Below are 16667 nucleotides of genomic sequence, written 5' to 3'. Positions count from 1 at the left end.
CTAGTGTTAAAGGATGAACCAAATTAAATGATTGTTCTAGAATGGCTATTCCTCACGATTGGTCTCTTTTGTCTCTAAAACGCTAGTGTTAAAGTCAAAGATCATTTAAGATACAGTGTTGTTACAGTTCAAGTAGAACGATAGAGAAAGAAAGAAAGTGAAGTATCCTAATTGTCCAATAGACTCTCGAAGTTGCGGATAGACGTCTTTATACCGATCCGCAAGACTCTATTAGACATGTTCATGATTCGTGATACCAGAGCACCGACACCCGTAAAGTTCGATAAAATTCTATATATACATGTATATGTTGTTAGAAAATAGTAATATTAGTAGTGATACCATATATACAAAGCAAATTTTGGTTGAATGCAAATTTGCACCCGCTACCTTTAAATTAGAGGTGTCAAACGGGCCGGGTTGACCCGACCCGGCCCAGACGGTTGAAACCCGGCCTGCCCCGGCCCCGCCCGGTACTTAGGGGGCCGGGTGGGCTAGGTTACTGGGGTTAGGGGGTTGGTCCGTTCACTTTAATTCATCCGGTTAACCGGACCGGTCAAATTCGGTCAACCAAAATCCCTGTAGAACCAGCCCGGCCAGGACCAGTTTAAAGGCTAGATTTTTTTTTTTTTTAAGGTTTTAGAGTCTAAGACAATGCAAAACTTTTGAATTTACTCTTTTTTCGTTAATTTACTTGTTGTTAAATATAAACCTTTCAATTTGTAAGTTTAAATTTTGAAATAAATGTAACACTTGCAATTTATAAGTGCATTTTTTTTCCATCTTCATTGTATTCTTTATATTTTTACTTTATATTAATATAAATTACAAAAAAAAAAAAAATACTAACCCCGGCCCGACCCCTTGGACCCGTAACCCTTACGATTCATTTTTTATCCGGATGAACCCGAACCCGTTAAGCCCGGTAACCCCTAACCCATAACCGGCCTGGTTCGAAACCCGGACGGTTTCAACTTTTCTCTACCCATCTCGGCCCGGCCCACCCGTTAGACACCCTTACTCTAAATCCTAGGTCTGCTTCTGTGTGAGACATGCAATCTAGTCTCTCATATCAAGCTGTCACGACCCAAACCACACCAATGACCGTCATGACATCTAATGTGTCAGTAGGGATGGCAAGGGCTACGGGGCAAGTTTTCTCTTAACCTACAAAATTTCAACTCGCTCCGCCCCACCCCGCCCCGCATAGCAAATGCACCCGCGTTCACCTGCTCCGCATCCACACCCGCATCCACCCGCTCCGCCCGCACCGCTTAACTTTTTTTCCCTTCATTTTGTTAGTTTATTTATTTTTTAATCTTTTATCTGGAATTTTTTTATACATTTATATCTATTCATATTTTTTATTAATTTTAAAGATTACAGGAGGCTTCAGCTAAGGAAAGAAGAAGATAAGATACTTAAGAGTTATATCTTGCACATTTGTAATAAAAGTTACTTAACAAAAGCTTTGATATGATAATAACGCTTTACTTTTTAATTTTTTATATTTGATAATAGAATATATATTATTCAAGCTAATCACTGGAATAATTCTTAAGCCACTGGAATGTATAAATAAGTCACTTGTCTAATCCTCTGGAAAGTGGTCTTGATATGTAATTTTTGGATATTACATTATCAGAACAATATGACGTGCAAGCATTTGGCTCAAATAACATGAAACTTTACTTTGCTTCAATATATTACGTGGAATCAATTTTATTTTTATTGAGGCAGAAAATTGAGTTTCCTTCTTCAATGAAGTTTTTAAACCTGCACCCACAGTACCTGCACAGTTTTTAACTTTTTTTATTTTGACCCGACCCGGCCGCCTCGCACCTACATGTATTTAAACCCGCACTGCCCTGCATGTATTTAAACCCGCATCCGCACCGCTTCATCGTCATCCCACGATCAAATGTTCAGGTGATTTCTGAGTTTTCTCATTTTTTTCCTAGCATAATAACCTATTTTTGTTACCATATAGTCCTCAAATATCTCTCCTTTGATCAAAAGGATGTCGTTGACCCTACTGAAAAGCGAAAAGTAAATAATCCACGACACGAGCCAACCACGTTACTAGGAAATTATGGCGACCGGTTTAATCCGACGAGCGATTTCTAGGGTCCACTCATCGCCGGCGGCGAAGCTAGTTGTCGCCCGAGCCCACGCATCGGAGGCCAAAGCCCATCAATCAGAATCCAAGCAGCAGCCAAACATTAAGTCATTTCAAATTACCGATGGAGTCCAGACAACCCAGGTAAACCCGAGCTCAAGGAATACAAAATCGATCTGAAATAATGTGGCCCAATGGTTTTAGATGCTTTAATCAAAATCAAAAACGAAATCGACCCATCACTTACGTTTCGTAGATCCAGTAGAGAAGGGATCTGTAGGTCCTGTGCTATGAATATTGATGGTTGTAATGGACTTGCTTGTTTGACTAAGATCGATTCGGGTGCTGAATCGACGATTACGCCAACAACAACAACAACGACCCAGTATAATCCCACAAGTGGGTCTGGAGAGGCCATTGCCACATATGTTTGTCATTAAGGATCTGGTTGTGAATATGACTATATTTTATAATCAGTACAAGCCTATTGAGCCTTGGTTGAAGAGGAAGACGGAGCCGCCGACTCCTGGGAAGGAGATACCGCTGAGTAAGAATGATATGGCTAAGTTGGATGGGATGTACGAGTGTATTCTGGGTGCTAGCTGTAGTACATCATGCCCTAGTTATGGAATCCTGAGTCTTATCTTGGTTCCGCTGCAGCTCCACGCTAACCGGTAATATTTCTTCGGAAAAGGCCCAAATAGCCCCCGATACTTAGGACAAGGTCTATATATAACCCTGTTAAAAGTTTGGCCCATCACCAACCTTGTCGTTACACTATTGGCTTGGATATTCTTTGTTTTAAACGGTTGCCACAGTAAATAAGTTATTCACTCAAAATATAACATGTAGAAATTAATATACACATAATCATTTTATTTTAATGCCCAACCCAACCCATTAACCCAACCCGTAAAACATTACCCCTCTCTTAATTAACCCTACCCTTTTCTTCTCAAATCAGCTTTTCTTCTCAGTCTCAACAAGGAACTCATAGAGCTGGTGCTAATTCCGGTGCAAATCTGGACGAAGTATTCCTACCATCTTTCACCATTCAATTCTCAAAATATAAGTCAGGGATCTTCGAGTTCATCATATGGTTCGAGAAGGAAATGCTGTTGTGGAGTTGCTGCTAGCCAATTCACTGCTTGGACTCCAAATAATGTCGGTAGACGATTTAACAAGTGTTCAATGCCTAAGGTAAATTTTATAAGAATTGTTTGTGTATCTTTGCTTAGGTTAATAATGCCAGCAGATGAAAATTGTCGATAATTTTATTCTAATTGTTGCGCAGGGACAGAAATGTAAGTTTTGGGAATGGGTAGATGATGAACTTCCTCTTAGAGTTATATCACTGATCAGTAACTTAAAGAATGAAAATGAAGCTCTTAGACTAGAAAAGAATCTTTTGCTAATGAAGGTTGTCGAGATTGAAAGCGTCTTAGAGTAGGGGATGTTGCAAAAGTTAAAGATTTCAAGGAATTAGATGATGTTAAAGGAGACGATGATGTTTCTAAGGAAAAAATTGATTGAGGTTTAGTGTTTGTGAAGGAAAGTAATCAGAAAAAATGGAATGTCATTGCTATGGTACGGTGTTGCTTCGTTGGGTTTATGTGTGCTTGGATGATGAAATAGCTAACTTAAGATCAACCAAAGTTTAGGTGTATTTGACATATTTAAGTGATTATGTAACCTATGTTCAAACAAGGTTTATGTATAACTGATATGGTTAAGGTTTAATTTATGTTTTATGTTTTGGAATGAGGTTTATGTTCTACTGCCTAAGCTACACAATTCGCTCTTGTCAATTCCTATAAACTCGAAAACTAAATTTTTTTATGCTGATGTTGATGGAAACTAAATTCAAATTTATGTTGTAAATTTCAGCAGCACCCACCTTCGATTAGATTCTTTCGCATTAGCAAAAACCTTAGTATTTTGAGCGGACTAGATGCTAATGGAGGTGTGGAATTTGGTAATTGTTGTAACACTCCTCAAATTTATAAAAGTTTCGAGAAACGCTAATTATAGAGCTAAATTATTATTATTACTATTATTGTTATCTTGCTTATAGTGATATATATATATATATAAATAATTGGATATACAATTAGGAAAATATAAATAGTTTTAATATTATTAATTATTAAAAATAGGAATAATTAAATACTTGTTAAGTCAAAACAATAAAAGAAGAAGAAAGAAAGCAAAAGAAAAAAAAGCCACATGAGCCTTAAGCCCATAAAGGGCTCTTGGCAGGTAAAGGCGTGAGGGCCTCAGCCATAAAAGGCTGTGAAAAGGGGATTAAACAATTTCAAAACAGAACACTTACTAACGCAGAGCAAAAAGGGCGTAAAGCCTTATATGAAACAGAGGCAACCCCTAAATTACAAGGAAAGTTCTAGGGTTCTTTACAAATCACTAATTCTTGAACTCAGGTATATAAAATTTCTTATTCTCAATTACCCTACAATAGTAATAGGTAAGAATTGAATATTTAATTCCCTTGTTTCTCTGTATCAACAGTATATCTCATGTTTAGGTGTGAAAAATTAATTAAAATGCACTGGTTGTTGTAGAATCAATTGTTTGACGGGTAAAATTGGTCTGGGGTCTACGTATTGGCTCAAGGAGTATTGAGGTGAGTTGATATAACCCTTTACTAAAGTGGTTTAACTCACAAAAGCTCGCATACAAGGTATTTGATGAATTGCTTAAAAGAGTTTATATTTACTTAATTGGAGTGAGTGAGTACCTATTAACTTAGAATTGTTCTAGCAAAAGTTTAGATGATTTATTATGATATATGTTCACAAATTTTCAGATTTTTGTGTTATTCTTATATGCTATTTTCGTGTTGAAAATTTATGAAGGAGCAAGAATCCTTAGAAGTACTTTTACATATTTATTCCATTCTTATGTCATGCTTTACATTTAAGGATACCAGCATGAGCATGTACATGATGTTCTATAAAGAAAAGATTTAGACTTGAAAAGTTACAAGAAGAAGTTTTAGAAAGAAAAGATTTTTGGGAGTATCCTTTATTCTGAGAAGGGGTCATCGTCCAGGCCGAGGGTCTTGACTAAGGCTTTGACTTCCTGAAACTACTTGTGCCAAAGTAGGGAGCACACGAGCTGAAGGTCTCGTTGCTAAGAATTTACTTAGCCATGCTAAGGTATGATACATGAGTGTGAGCACGTGATTTTTGCCTTAACGAAAACTACTCCAAAAATAAATCAAAAATAAAATAAATTTCTTTTACTGTGTAATTTTTGAATTTGCGTGGTGTTGAATATTTGTGTTATGTCCGTAAATGTTTACTTTGTCATAATAAAATGAAAAAATAAAATAAAATACATATTGCAGGCATATAGGATTTAATTATGCATTTAAGAGATAATTTAAATAAAATCACAAAAAATATGCATTCGTTCTATTTTTAAATGTGTTACTGTGTGATTAATGTTTTGACTATGTGTTAAATAGTTGTTATGAAGTAATTAATATTTTGTGTAAGGGTAAAAATTGTTTTATAATTTTATTAGGATTTTTTATTATTATTAATAAAATTAGAAAATAATTGAAAAGGAAATAAAAAAAATCGGACCTGGATTTAAATCCAGGCCCAAATCAAATCACCCCCCCCCCACAGCCCAATCCAAACAGCCCAAGTCTGATCCAGTCCCAAGCTAAGACCAAACGACGTCGTTTGGTCACCTCTCATCAAGGGCCGTTGGATTAAATCCAACCAACGGTCAAGATCCCCTACCCTTACCCGCAATCCATAACTCGACCCATTGACCCGGTTCAACCCGTCCCCCGACTTAAACCAAACGACATCGTTTGGTTAAGTGAATAGATCCTAGCCATCCATTCTACTTGATCCAACGGACGATACCAATCCACCCCACCCCTATATAAATCCCAAGCCTTACCCCGACCCCTAACTGAACACACCCCCCCTCCTACACTGTTCATCATCGTCCCCCAAACCCCCACTCCTAACCCTAGCCGCCCTAGGATTCCACCGCCTGAAACCCGGCGGCATCAACGCCGCCGGTCATCATCTTGACACCCCAGAACCCCCTGAACACCCTCTATCCGAATATGTTATCTGCTTGGTTCGAATTTCCCTGAAGGTTCTCGAATCTTCATTTGAAGATTCGAGCCAAGTTCAGATCTAAACCAAACAACATCTAGTTAACACCATAGCTTCCCCTAGTCATCCTGAGTATGGATTTGTAGTTTGTTTGGTTCGAATCAGTTCGGAACTTCTCGAACCTTCTTTTGAAGATTCGGACCAAACAAGAACAAACTCAGATCCGTTTCAAACTAACACCAAATGACCCCTAGGCTACCCTCACCCTTGTATCATGTTTGGTTCTCCTCGAATCTGACCAGAAATGGTTAAAGCCCAAATCGAATTTTTAAGAACCCTAAAAATACCAAACTTTCGGATTCTGTTCAGATTAAGTAAAGATTGAGGTTCAATCGACCTTAGTCGAAGTATTTTCAGTGGAAAATACTTCGACTAAGGTCTGTTTGATTTCAAACAAAAATCCAAATCCAAGCTGAGTTCGAGTCGGATTAAAATTGAAGATTCAAAGGTATTTTTTCTATTATTTTGTGTATTCTACGTGTGTTGTTGTTTGTCTTAATAGCTTGTTAATTTTTCATGATTTTATTTGATTAATTCTGTCACCTTTGTCTCATGCCCGTCTATATGGTCAAATATGAAACTGTTTCAGTTGGTTGTGATTGTTCATAATGTAAGTAATCGACTCGATTAAGTTCGTCGATTAGTTATATTATGAATTCTCACTTATGATAATGCTAATAAAAAAACAGTCTGCTTCTATTGTTTTAGACCAATTATGGACAATTGTTGTAGATAATCAGTTTAAATTAATACTCGTCAGTTAAATCACCCTTGTTTACATTTCAATGAGTCTGTCAAAATGAATGCTGTGTATATGTTGATTTCTGAACCAGTAAGTTTCAGGGCATTGTCAGTATACTGACAATGCTCCTGCATTTATGTTGATCTGAATTTCAATTCAATTTTTTTGGTTCTGTTAAGCTCTGCATAGTGTTAATGTGTTTGTATGCAAGTTCAGCTGCTCAATCTGAATCTAGCTTGTCCATTAGTTATTAGACATTGAGTTTGTTGGGTCAATTAACTAACAATGAAAGGACAGAATGTTATTTGATTTAGGAATTGGTTGTTAACTGCTAAACAAGTTTAAATAACTTGGACAGTAATTACAGTAGGTCAGGAGTATTTCTGGGAATGAAACAGTAGAAAACAGGGTGTTAGTGCTAATTTATTATAATGTAATGTTAATGGCTATATTTAAGTAATAAAGGGGGAACAAGGGATAATGAGGCTGCTTAAAATCAGGATAGGATCATTTAATTTATTCAAAAGCAGTTTTTAATGGAACTTTTGATTTTAAAAGAAGAAGGGGGTCCAAGAAGCACTTAAATTGCCTAAGACCAGCTCTGTATAAATACAGGAGCTGGACAGACAGTTAGGGAGAGAGTTATAAGAGGGAAAAGAGGAGTTTTTCAGAGAAAAGAGAGCTTAGAGAGAGTTTAAAAAACAGACTTTAAGAGGAAAAGAAAAAAAATCAGTTTTCAGGGAGAGGAAATCAGTTTTCAGAAGAGGAATATTAAAGTTCAGTTTTCAGAGAAATTAGAACAAAGAAAACTGAGATTTTGGGTAGATTTTAAGAGGAGGAACAATCTGATTTAGAAAGGCAGTTTTGATTTTCTTCAAGTTATCTGTTTAAGAGAGGTCGACTTTCAAAACATTAGGAAATATGTACAGAAGTACATTCCCAAATTGTGAAAAACAGAAAGAAAGAAATGTGGAATAGGAATCTGAAACAGGAAGAGAAAAGAAACTGAAAGCTGAAATGTTATCTTTCTAGAATCTGTCCGTTGTTTGCTTGTGATTATTGTTCAGTCCAAATCTGAAATTTTTCTCAAGTCTCTGTCGCTATTCATCTGGGTTAACGGGTCTTGTTCAGACTTGCTGTGTTATTGGTATATTCTGCTAATTTTTGTTACTGCTGAAACTTACTTCTTCTACCTCCATTTCCAGGTACATATCCTTTTAAATTCTATGTTGGAAAGAGATTCAATATGACGGATAAATGAAGATTGAATTGTAATAATATCTTTGAGTTCTTTAATTAAAAACTCATTTTTGTTTCTGGATCGAATGAGTAGTATATATTGATAGAATGACTGTAAGCTAATTTATCTTTTATTGAAGATTGTATAAGTGTTGTAACAAGGTTAATTTTTTTTAAACTTTCATTAAAGTATAGTTGTGATTAAGATTGTCAAGGTAGGAAACATGGCATAAAGTGGTCATTATTTAAATTCTATGTTGTTGTTAGTTAAGTAAAGAGTAATGTAGAAATATCAAGAAAACTACATTACTAACTCTTGTTGTTAAATAAGGTTTAGATGGTATTGATGGTATATGTTTATAAAGATAATAGATGTGTGTATAAACTTTGGTGAAAGGTGACATGATATAGCTTGTTACGATGTTTAAAACATTATGAATGTTTACGTCATACAACTAAGTTGCATGTAAGGTAATTTTATTGAATTGGCTTGTATAATAATTCCTTTCCTATAAACTCGAATGCTTATCTACCTTCATAAAACAAAGTGACCAAATTAATTTCGTCTATTAGATTAAAAACGAGTATATGAGAATGAAAAGAGATGTACAAGCATAAATTGCCACACTTTACATCAATGATAATTAAAAATAGAATTTGCATTAAGTAAATAAGGAAAATTCTCGGAAAATATTTCCTTCCTTTATGAATCATTTATTTTTCAGTTTCATATGCAATTTATTCTTTGGCATATATATATATATGTCATATTTGTTTAAAAAATAGTATTAATCATATTTTTATTCTGTTCTTTGAATTTGAATAGTTGGAATGAATATAACTTATATTCGGAAATCATAATCGACGAACAACCTTTAATAGATTGCGAATTCTTTTCAAAGAATTTATAGGCCTCTAAATAGGAGTTTCTCATGATTTTCACATAAAAGAAATACATGAATATAATAAACAATTTGTGGAAAAACCCTAAACCATTACAAATATTTTGCGCAATTAGGGGTACGTTCGCGTACCCTGATTATATTTTTAAAAAAGTAAAAATTCGGATTATGCGTACGCGCAATTTCGAACGTATTTAATAAAAGGATTTTTCCAAAGGCGTTAAATCAATTTCATAAAAACCCGAGATGTACGGTTCACTATTCAAGAAAAACAAATATTCTTGATTCGATACAATTTCGAAAAATGGTTGCTTAATAAATATATTATCAAAAGTTATTGTGTACACGTACGCGTGACACAAGTCAGCAATTTTTTTTAAACACGAATATACGTACGCGTAATTCGATTCAAAAGAGGGTCCTCAATCACAGTAAGTATAAGCGGTAGGAAAAATCATGTAACATCAATATATTTAATAAAATCAAGATAATTAAGCCAATAATAAAAACAGTTAAGCGACCGTGCTAGAACTACGGAATTCGGAAATGCCTAACACCTTCTTCCGGATTAACAGAATTCCTTACTCAGGATTTCTGGTTCGCAGAATAATAAACAGAGTCATATTCTCCTCGATCCAGGGATTGAAATTGGTGACTTGGGACGCCTTAAAATTCCCAGGTGGCGACTCTTAAATAATTAAATGAATCCCGTTTCGACTGTCCTTTAATTGGAGAAAATTCCCCACGCGCCCCGCGGGCGCGGCAAAAAGGAGGTGCGACAGCTCTGGCAACTCTGCTGGGGAAAAACTGAACTGTAACCAAGAACCATTGGTTCAGGGTTTAAAGAATTCGAGCTTAAAATATCTGTGTTAATTGGCTTTATTTACTATGAGATTTTTAACTGTTTATATGCTAATGTGCTAAATGTTGCTGTTTACCGCTTTAATATTATTTGAATTGTGAATATGTACAACTGCTACGAAACCCCCTTCTTTCTGAGTCTTCTGAATTTATGGTGTACACGTGCGCGTGACCCACCTTTCTGTTAGAGTCGTACCAAATAAGACGGAGTTGGGACAAGTAACTAGGCCGGGCAGACTTTCGTGCTCCCGGTACGTTGCCCCCGCTTCGGCTCAAACTGTCCGTTTGGGTAAGCCAGGTTTAGAACAATCAACCTAAGGTTTTACACTTAGAATAACTCAGCCATGTACCGGATCCCTAGTAGGAACGAATATTTGCATCATATGCATTTGGCCTTGGAGACTCAACACAGGGGTTGGGTCTGTCTAGGACAGGTGAACCCAAAATTAAAAGACCATCATGATGCATCCTATTTGTTACTTGTGCATTCATTTGCCTCGAACATGCTTGTTGACCAGCTTAAATAAAATCATGGTAAGAAGAAAGGAATAAAATGGGTTGTTTTAAAAAATTTGAAAAAAATATAGTTTTAAATTTTGAGATAAAGGTATTTAATAAATAAAAAATAATATATAAAAAAAATCGAAAATGATTTTTTAGTATAAATTTTCAAAAATGAATTTTGACTTTATCAAAATTAAATTTCAGATACAAAATGAGCACCACACAAAGCCCCTCATCCACAAGTACGGAAGAATTTCTATGTCAGCTTCAAATGTGGTGGTATGATTTAGGCGAAGACGGTCAAAAATGGGTCGTCAAGCATTTGGGAAATCTCACGGACATTATGAAAGTTAAACCCCGTGATGATCTGATTGCGGCGTTAGTAACTTTTTGGGACCCTGCTCACAATGTTTTTCGTTTCTCTGACTTCGAGCTTACTCCTACATTAGAGGAGATAGCTGGATATGCTGGTTTTGACGGAAGTTTAAGAAATCAAAGCTTGATATTCACAAAGGCTCCTTCGGTACATCGATTCTTCGGTCTTCTGAACATCAGCAGTCAAATCAGGAAAAGCAATGTCATCAATGGATGTTGTTCCTTCAACTTTTTGTATTCAAGGTTCGGAAAATCAGATGGGTTCGAAATTCATGAGAAAGGCCTTACTAATAAGCAAAACAAAGACACTTGGCAGATGCACCGTCGATTTGCTTTCATGGTGGCTTTTCTAGGAGTCATGGTCTTCCCAAATAAAGAGCGAACAATTGATATTCGCACCGCAAAAGTTGTGCAAATCCTCACCACTAAAGAAAATCACACCCTTGTCCCCATCATTCTATCAGATATTTATCGGGCTTTGACTTTATGCAAATCAGGAGCAAAAGTCTTCGAAGGATGCAAAATTTTGTTGCAAATGTGGGTGATTGAACATCTCCAACAACAGCCCAAGATCATACAGTATGGGTCAAACAAAGCTAATTGCATTGAGAGCTATGAGGAAAGAACAAAAAATTATCAAGCTCCAGAAGGGATAGAAGCATGGGTATCTCATCTAAAGGCTTTAACGGCAAATCAAGTTGAATGGACTCTGGGATGGCTCCCGATGAGAGAAGCAATACATATGTCAACCTTAAATAGTTATCTACTACTATTGGGATTGAGAAGCATTCAGCCGTATGCACCACTAAGAGTCCTAAGGCAACTAGGGAGATATCAAATAGTTCCTGATGATGAAGATTTGAGTATGCAAGTAATCGAATTACACCCAGAAGCCACTATTCCCGAAGCTCTACTTCAGCAGATGTGGAATGGATGTCGATACTTGAAAAGTGATACTCAAGTCCCAGACACTACAAAGGGTGAGATGAATCCTGGATATGCAAGGTGGTTCGAAAAACGGTCTCGCGTGGATGATGTACCAGAACCTGAGCTGAAAAGGCCAACAAAAAGACCCCATGTTCAAAACTTCAATGATAAAATCCAAGAGCGGTTGATCTGGGGAGAAAAAGAAAAAGGGTACAAAGCAACTATCCATGCCCTAAAAGAAAATCTAAGAAGCCTCAGTTTGGAGAAAGATTTGCAAGAACAAGAAGCCGAAGGCGAGAAAAAGAGTCTAGCTTGTGAGAATGAAAATCTTCATGCTCGATTCCAAAAAATGAAAAGAGTTTCTGAAACGCCAAAGAGGAGCTGGAAGGATCAAAAAACCATCGCCAATCTCTTTGAAAGAATGCAAGATTATGATTCCATTCTTGCGGAAAACGAAAGGGCATTGAGCAAGGCAAAAGAAAGGATCCAACAATTAAACGAAGAAGCCAGATCTAACAAAGAACGCCAAGATAGGCAATCCGAAAAAGACAAGGCACAATTCAAGAAGGAAAAAGACTATTGGATGCGATCAGAAGACCAGCTTCGTGCACAACTAGAAGAGGCAAGAAGATGCAACAGAGAACATCAACAAGCAGACCTCGACAGGGAAAGATCGCAAGCAAGATTAGAGCAGGCCAGACTCCGAGCTCTGTTAGAATCAGCTCTAGATCGTGAAAACCGTGTCAGAGATATAGCCACCACTCGTCAGCAGCAATTGCAAGACCAAGACCAACGTCTCCAAGGTTTCAGGGCACAAATCCACGACCTGGCAGTCTTCACATCTCAAAGTTATGTAAACTGCCAAGGAATGGATTATGAAAGATTTACTGAGCATGCGCCCACTTTTGCTCGTCATCTAGCAATGGAGTTGGAAAGGATGTATCGTACGCTGGGAGGCTATCCAGGTCAAGCACCACATTGAGCAGATAATCCAATATTTGACAACAAAAATGGAAAGTGGGGCATGTTGTGAGATGTTAAGAATTGTATCTTTTATTTAAGTGTGTGTTTTCAAGCCATTTTCTTAAAGTTTTCAAATGTAATTCCATCTTTGTATAATAAAAAAAAAGATTGCCTTTGTGTCCGAACTACGCAAGGTCTGATTCATGTAAGAGCATGATACGTAGGCAATCTCTCAGATTTGACCACCACGATAAAAGATATATATAATAAATAAAAACAATAAAAATTTCAAGAAAGCTGGGACGACACAAGCAGCCGAGCAAATGCATAATAGAAAGGGATTATTTGTCTAGGAGCATTGCATCTCAACGTGTGATTATATATGTGTTAAACTCTCAAAACTAACAAGTTTGTTCATTTTCAGAATTCAAGCAGTTAGTTTCTCTAAAGAGTATACTGGCATATTATCACTATCACACAAGATCAAAAGGACCAATACCCGAAAGTATGTCTATCCCAGATGTTGACACAGGTATGGAGATAGAAGAGATGGATGTCGGGAAAATGAAAGAAGAGATGTTTAAGCTCAAGCAGCAAATGGCTGAGATGTACCAAGCTTGGTCTACAGGACAGTTACCCCCATCTTACCCAAATAACCCTGCTCCATCAATGACCCAAACTCAGGATAATATCACCACTGAATTATCCCCAAGTTTCCCCATTTATCAGCACTACCGAGGCACCACCTCTCAGACACCACAGTCTCCACCTCCAAAACCAGTTCCGTACTTTCCTCCACCTATGACTCCTGTTTTCGTAGCACCTCCTCCTGCTACATTTCACAAATATCCTAGTGAGCCTACATTTCAGGCCCAAGACAACCAATATTACCCCCGGAGCCCACCTTCAAAGCCTCCGAAATCAATTCAACTGCTCCTCGGTTTGATCTCCCAACCGAAATTGACAAGCCAGCCAAAAATGTTGAACAAGAAGAGATGTTCAGGAAGGTCAAAAGTCTAGAACAATCGTTCCGAGACATGCGGGGATTAGGTGGGCAAGTCAGTGTAGCATACAAAGATTTATGCTTATTCCCCAATGTACAATTGCCAGTTGGCTTCAAGATGCCCAAATTTGACTTATACAGCGGGCACGGCGACCCGGTAGCCCACTTAAGGGGTTTCTGTAGCAAGATGCGAGGAGCTGGGGGAAAGGATGAATTATTAATGGCTTACTTCAGTCAAAGTCTAAGCGGATCAGCTTTGGAGTGGTATACACGCCAGGACCATGGAAGATGGTACACCTGGGATGACCTGGCACAGGCATTCGCATACCATTTCCAATACAATCTGGAAATCATCCCAGATCGATTATCTTTGACCAAATTTGAGAAGAAACACAATGAAAGTTTCAGAGAGTATGGTTTTCGGTGGAGAGAACAGGCAGCAAGAGTAGATCCTCCTATGAAGGAGAGCGAAATGGTAGACTACTTCCTCCAAGCCTTGGAACCGACTTACTATGCCCATTTGGTTTCAGCGGTTGGGAAATCATTCAACGAAGTAGTGAAGATGGGAGGTATGGTGGAAGAAGGCCTCAAGACAAATAAAATCATGAGCTATTCAGCAATTAAGGCAACTACTCAAGCTATTCAAGGCGGGGTAGGAGGAATCGGAAGAAAGAAGAGGGAGGAAGCAGCCGTAGTTGATTCAGGAATTTGGCCGGGACCCAGAGGTTCACCGCTTTACTATAATCAACAACGACCTCGCCAATCAGCTTACCACCATGATTCGTCCCAACACTACTATCACCCTTCAGAGCCTCATTTTGCCATTAACCATGCTCAAACATACAATCAGCCACCTGTTCACACCAATTGGCGTGCTCCTGTCACACCAAATACTTACCCACGAGCCTATCCCGGACCAGGTTTTAGGCCTAGGCCAGCATTCAGGGGAGAAAGGGAACAGAAAAAGAAAACTTACACTCCATTGGGAGAGTCTTACACTCTGTTCCACAGGCTGAGACAGCTAGACATGCTGAGACCAATACAATCCAAACTACCCAATCCTCCTCCAAAGAATCTGGATTACACCATTAGCTGTGAATATTGCTCCGGTGCACCAGGCCATGATACGGAGAAATGTTGGCATTTGAAAAATGCAATACAAGAGCTGATTGATACTAATAAAATCGAGGTTCAAACCCCCGAAGCTCCAAATATCAATAGAAATCCAATGCCAGCCCATCAAGAGGCTAACATGATAGAAATCATACAAGCTGATGGAGAGACAAAGAAGCCGTCACAAACTGTCATGATGATCAAGATCTCATGAAACCAAGCCAGATAAGCAGTTAATGGAGGAGAAGCCGGTGTCTAAGCAGAACAAAAATGGTGATGAACCATCTATGATAGTCGATGAGGGATCATCGAGCAAAGTTGCCGCAAAACAAGAAAGGCCGAAAGTGATAGTACCAGGAGTTGCTAACAAACCCATTGTATTCGTGGAAGGAGCCCGTACAGATCGGGTTATTATTGCACCTGTAATCCAGCTGCCGGTCATCAACAACAAAGCCATCCCATGGAACTATGAACGGGTGACTGTAATGTACAAGGGCAAAGAAATCAAGGAAGAAGTGTGTGAGGTGCAAGGCTTGACACGTTCGGGAAGATGTTTTACTCCCGAAGAGTTGAGAAAAACTAAAAACAATCCAATGCCAACAAAGAGAGCTGTGACGGAAGAAGAGGCGGAGGAGTTTTTAAGAAAAATGAAACTCCATGATTATTCTGTTGTGGATCAATTAAAGAAGACCCCCGCTCAAATTTCATTGTTGTCATTACTGATCCATTCAGAGGAACACCGTCTGGCGTTGATGAAAATCCTGAATGAAGCTCATGTTCCTGAAAAGATCTCTGTAAATCATTTGGGCAAAATAGCCAACAGAATCTTTGAAGACAAACAGAATTACATTTGCTGATGATGAATTACCTGTGGAAGGTACCGAGCACAACAGAGCTCTTTACCTCACCGTGAAATGTGAAAACTCCGTAGTAACCCGGGTATTGGTTGACAATGGGTCCAGTGCAAACATATGCCCTCTCTCCACTTTAAACAAATTAAAAATTAAAGAGGAGAGGATCCAGAAGAATAGTATCTGCGTACGAGGATTTGACGGTGGAAGCAGAGATTCATTTGGCGACATAGTGTTGGAACTAACTATAGGGCCAGTTGAATTCACAATGGAATTCCAAGTGTTGGACATATCTGTTTCTTACAACTTGTTATTGGGTCGACCATGGATCCATGCTGCTAAAGCAGTCCCGTCAACACTACATCAGGCTGTCAAGTTTGAATGGGATCATCAAGAAGTAGTCGTGTATGGAGAAGAAAGTTTAAATGCTCACAGCAGTACCATTGTACCGGTCGAGGGAACAGAAAATGACCAGGGACCATGGGTATACCAAGTGACCAACACAGTGTCGATAGAGAAAATTCCAGAAGGGAAATACCTTCCGAATCCAAAGATATCCTCTGCATCAGTCATGATAGCTTATGAAATGTTAAAGAATGGCTTTATACCCGGCAAAGGTCTGGGCTTATCTCTGCAAGGAATTGTACAACCAGTATCTCTCCCCGAGAACTGGGGAACATTCGGTTTAGGGTTCATACCCACCACCAATGACGTGATAAGGGCCAGGAAGTTGAAACACCAAGCATGGGTTCTTCCAAAACCAGTACCACATCTGTCAAAGTCTTTTGTCAAGACCGGTGCTAAAAATCGCCCGATAACAACAATTCCTAAATCCCGGGTCAATCCTGAGGAGGAATTAATTGAAAGGTTCGAGAAATTGTTTAGTGATGTGAATATGTTGGAAAGCG

At 38.1% G+C, this 16667-nt stretch overlaps 1 long non-coding RNA gene across 1 annotated transcript; it reads left to right on the top strand.

Annotated features, from left to right (window-relative positions):
• The first annotated feature begins 1559 nt into the window (after positions 1–1559).
• On the top strand, positions 1560–3880 carry LOC104219600 (uncharacterized). The gene is made up of 2 exons (XR_709311.2): positions 1560–3319; positions 3414–3880. It is a non-coding gene; the product is annotated as an uncharacterized lncRNA (long non-coding RNA).
• Positions 3881–16667: the final 12787 nt, after the last annotated feature.

Source organism: Nicotiana sylvestris, chromosome 2 (genome assembly GCF_000393655.2).
Source record: "Nicotiana sylvestris chromosome 2, ASM39365v2, whole genome shotgun sequence".
NCBI lineage: Eukaryota > Viridiplantae > Streptophyta > Magnoliopsida > Solanales > Solanaceae > Nicotiana > Nicotiana sylvestris.
This window is presented reverse-complemented; position numbering and strand designations above follow the sequence as displayed.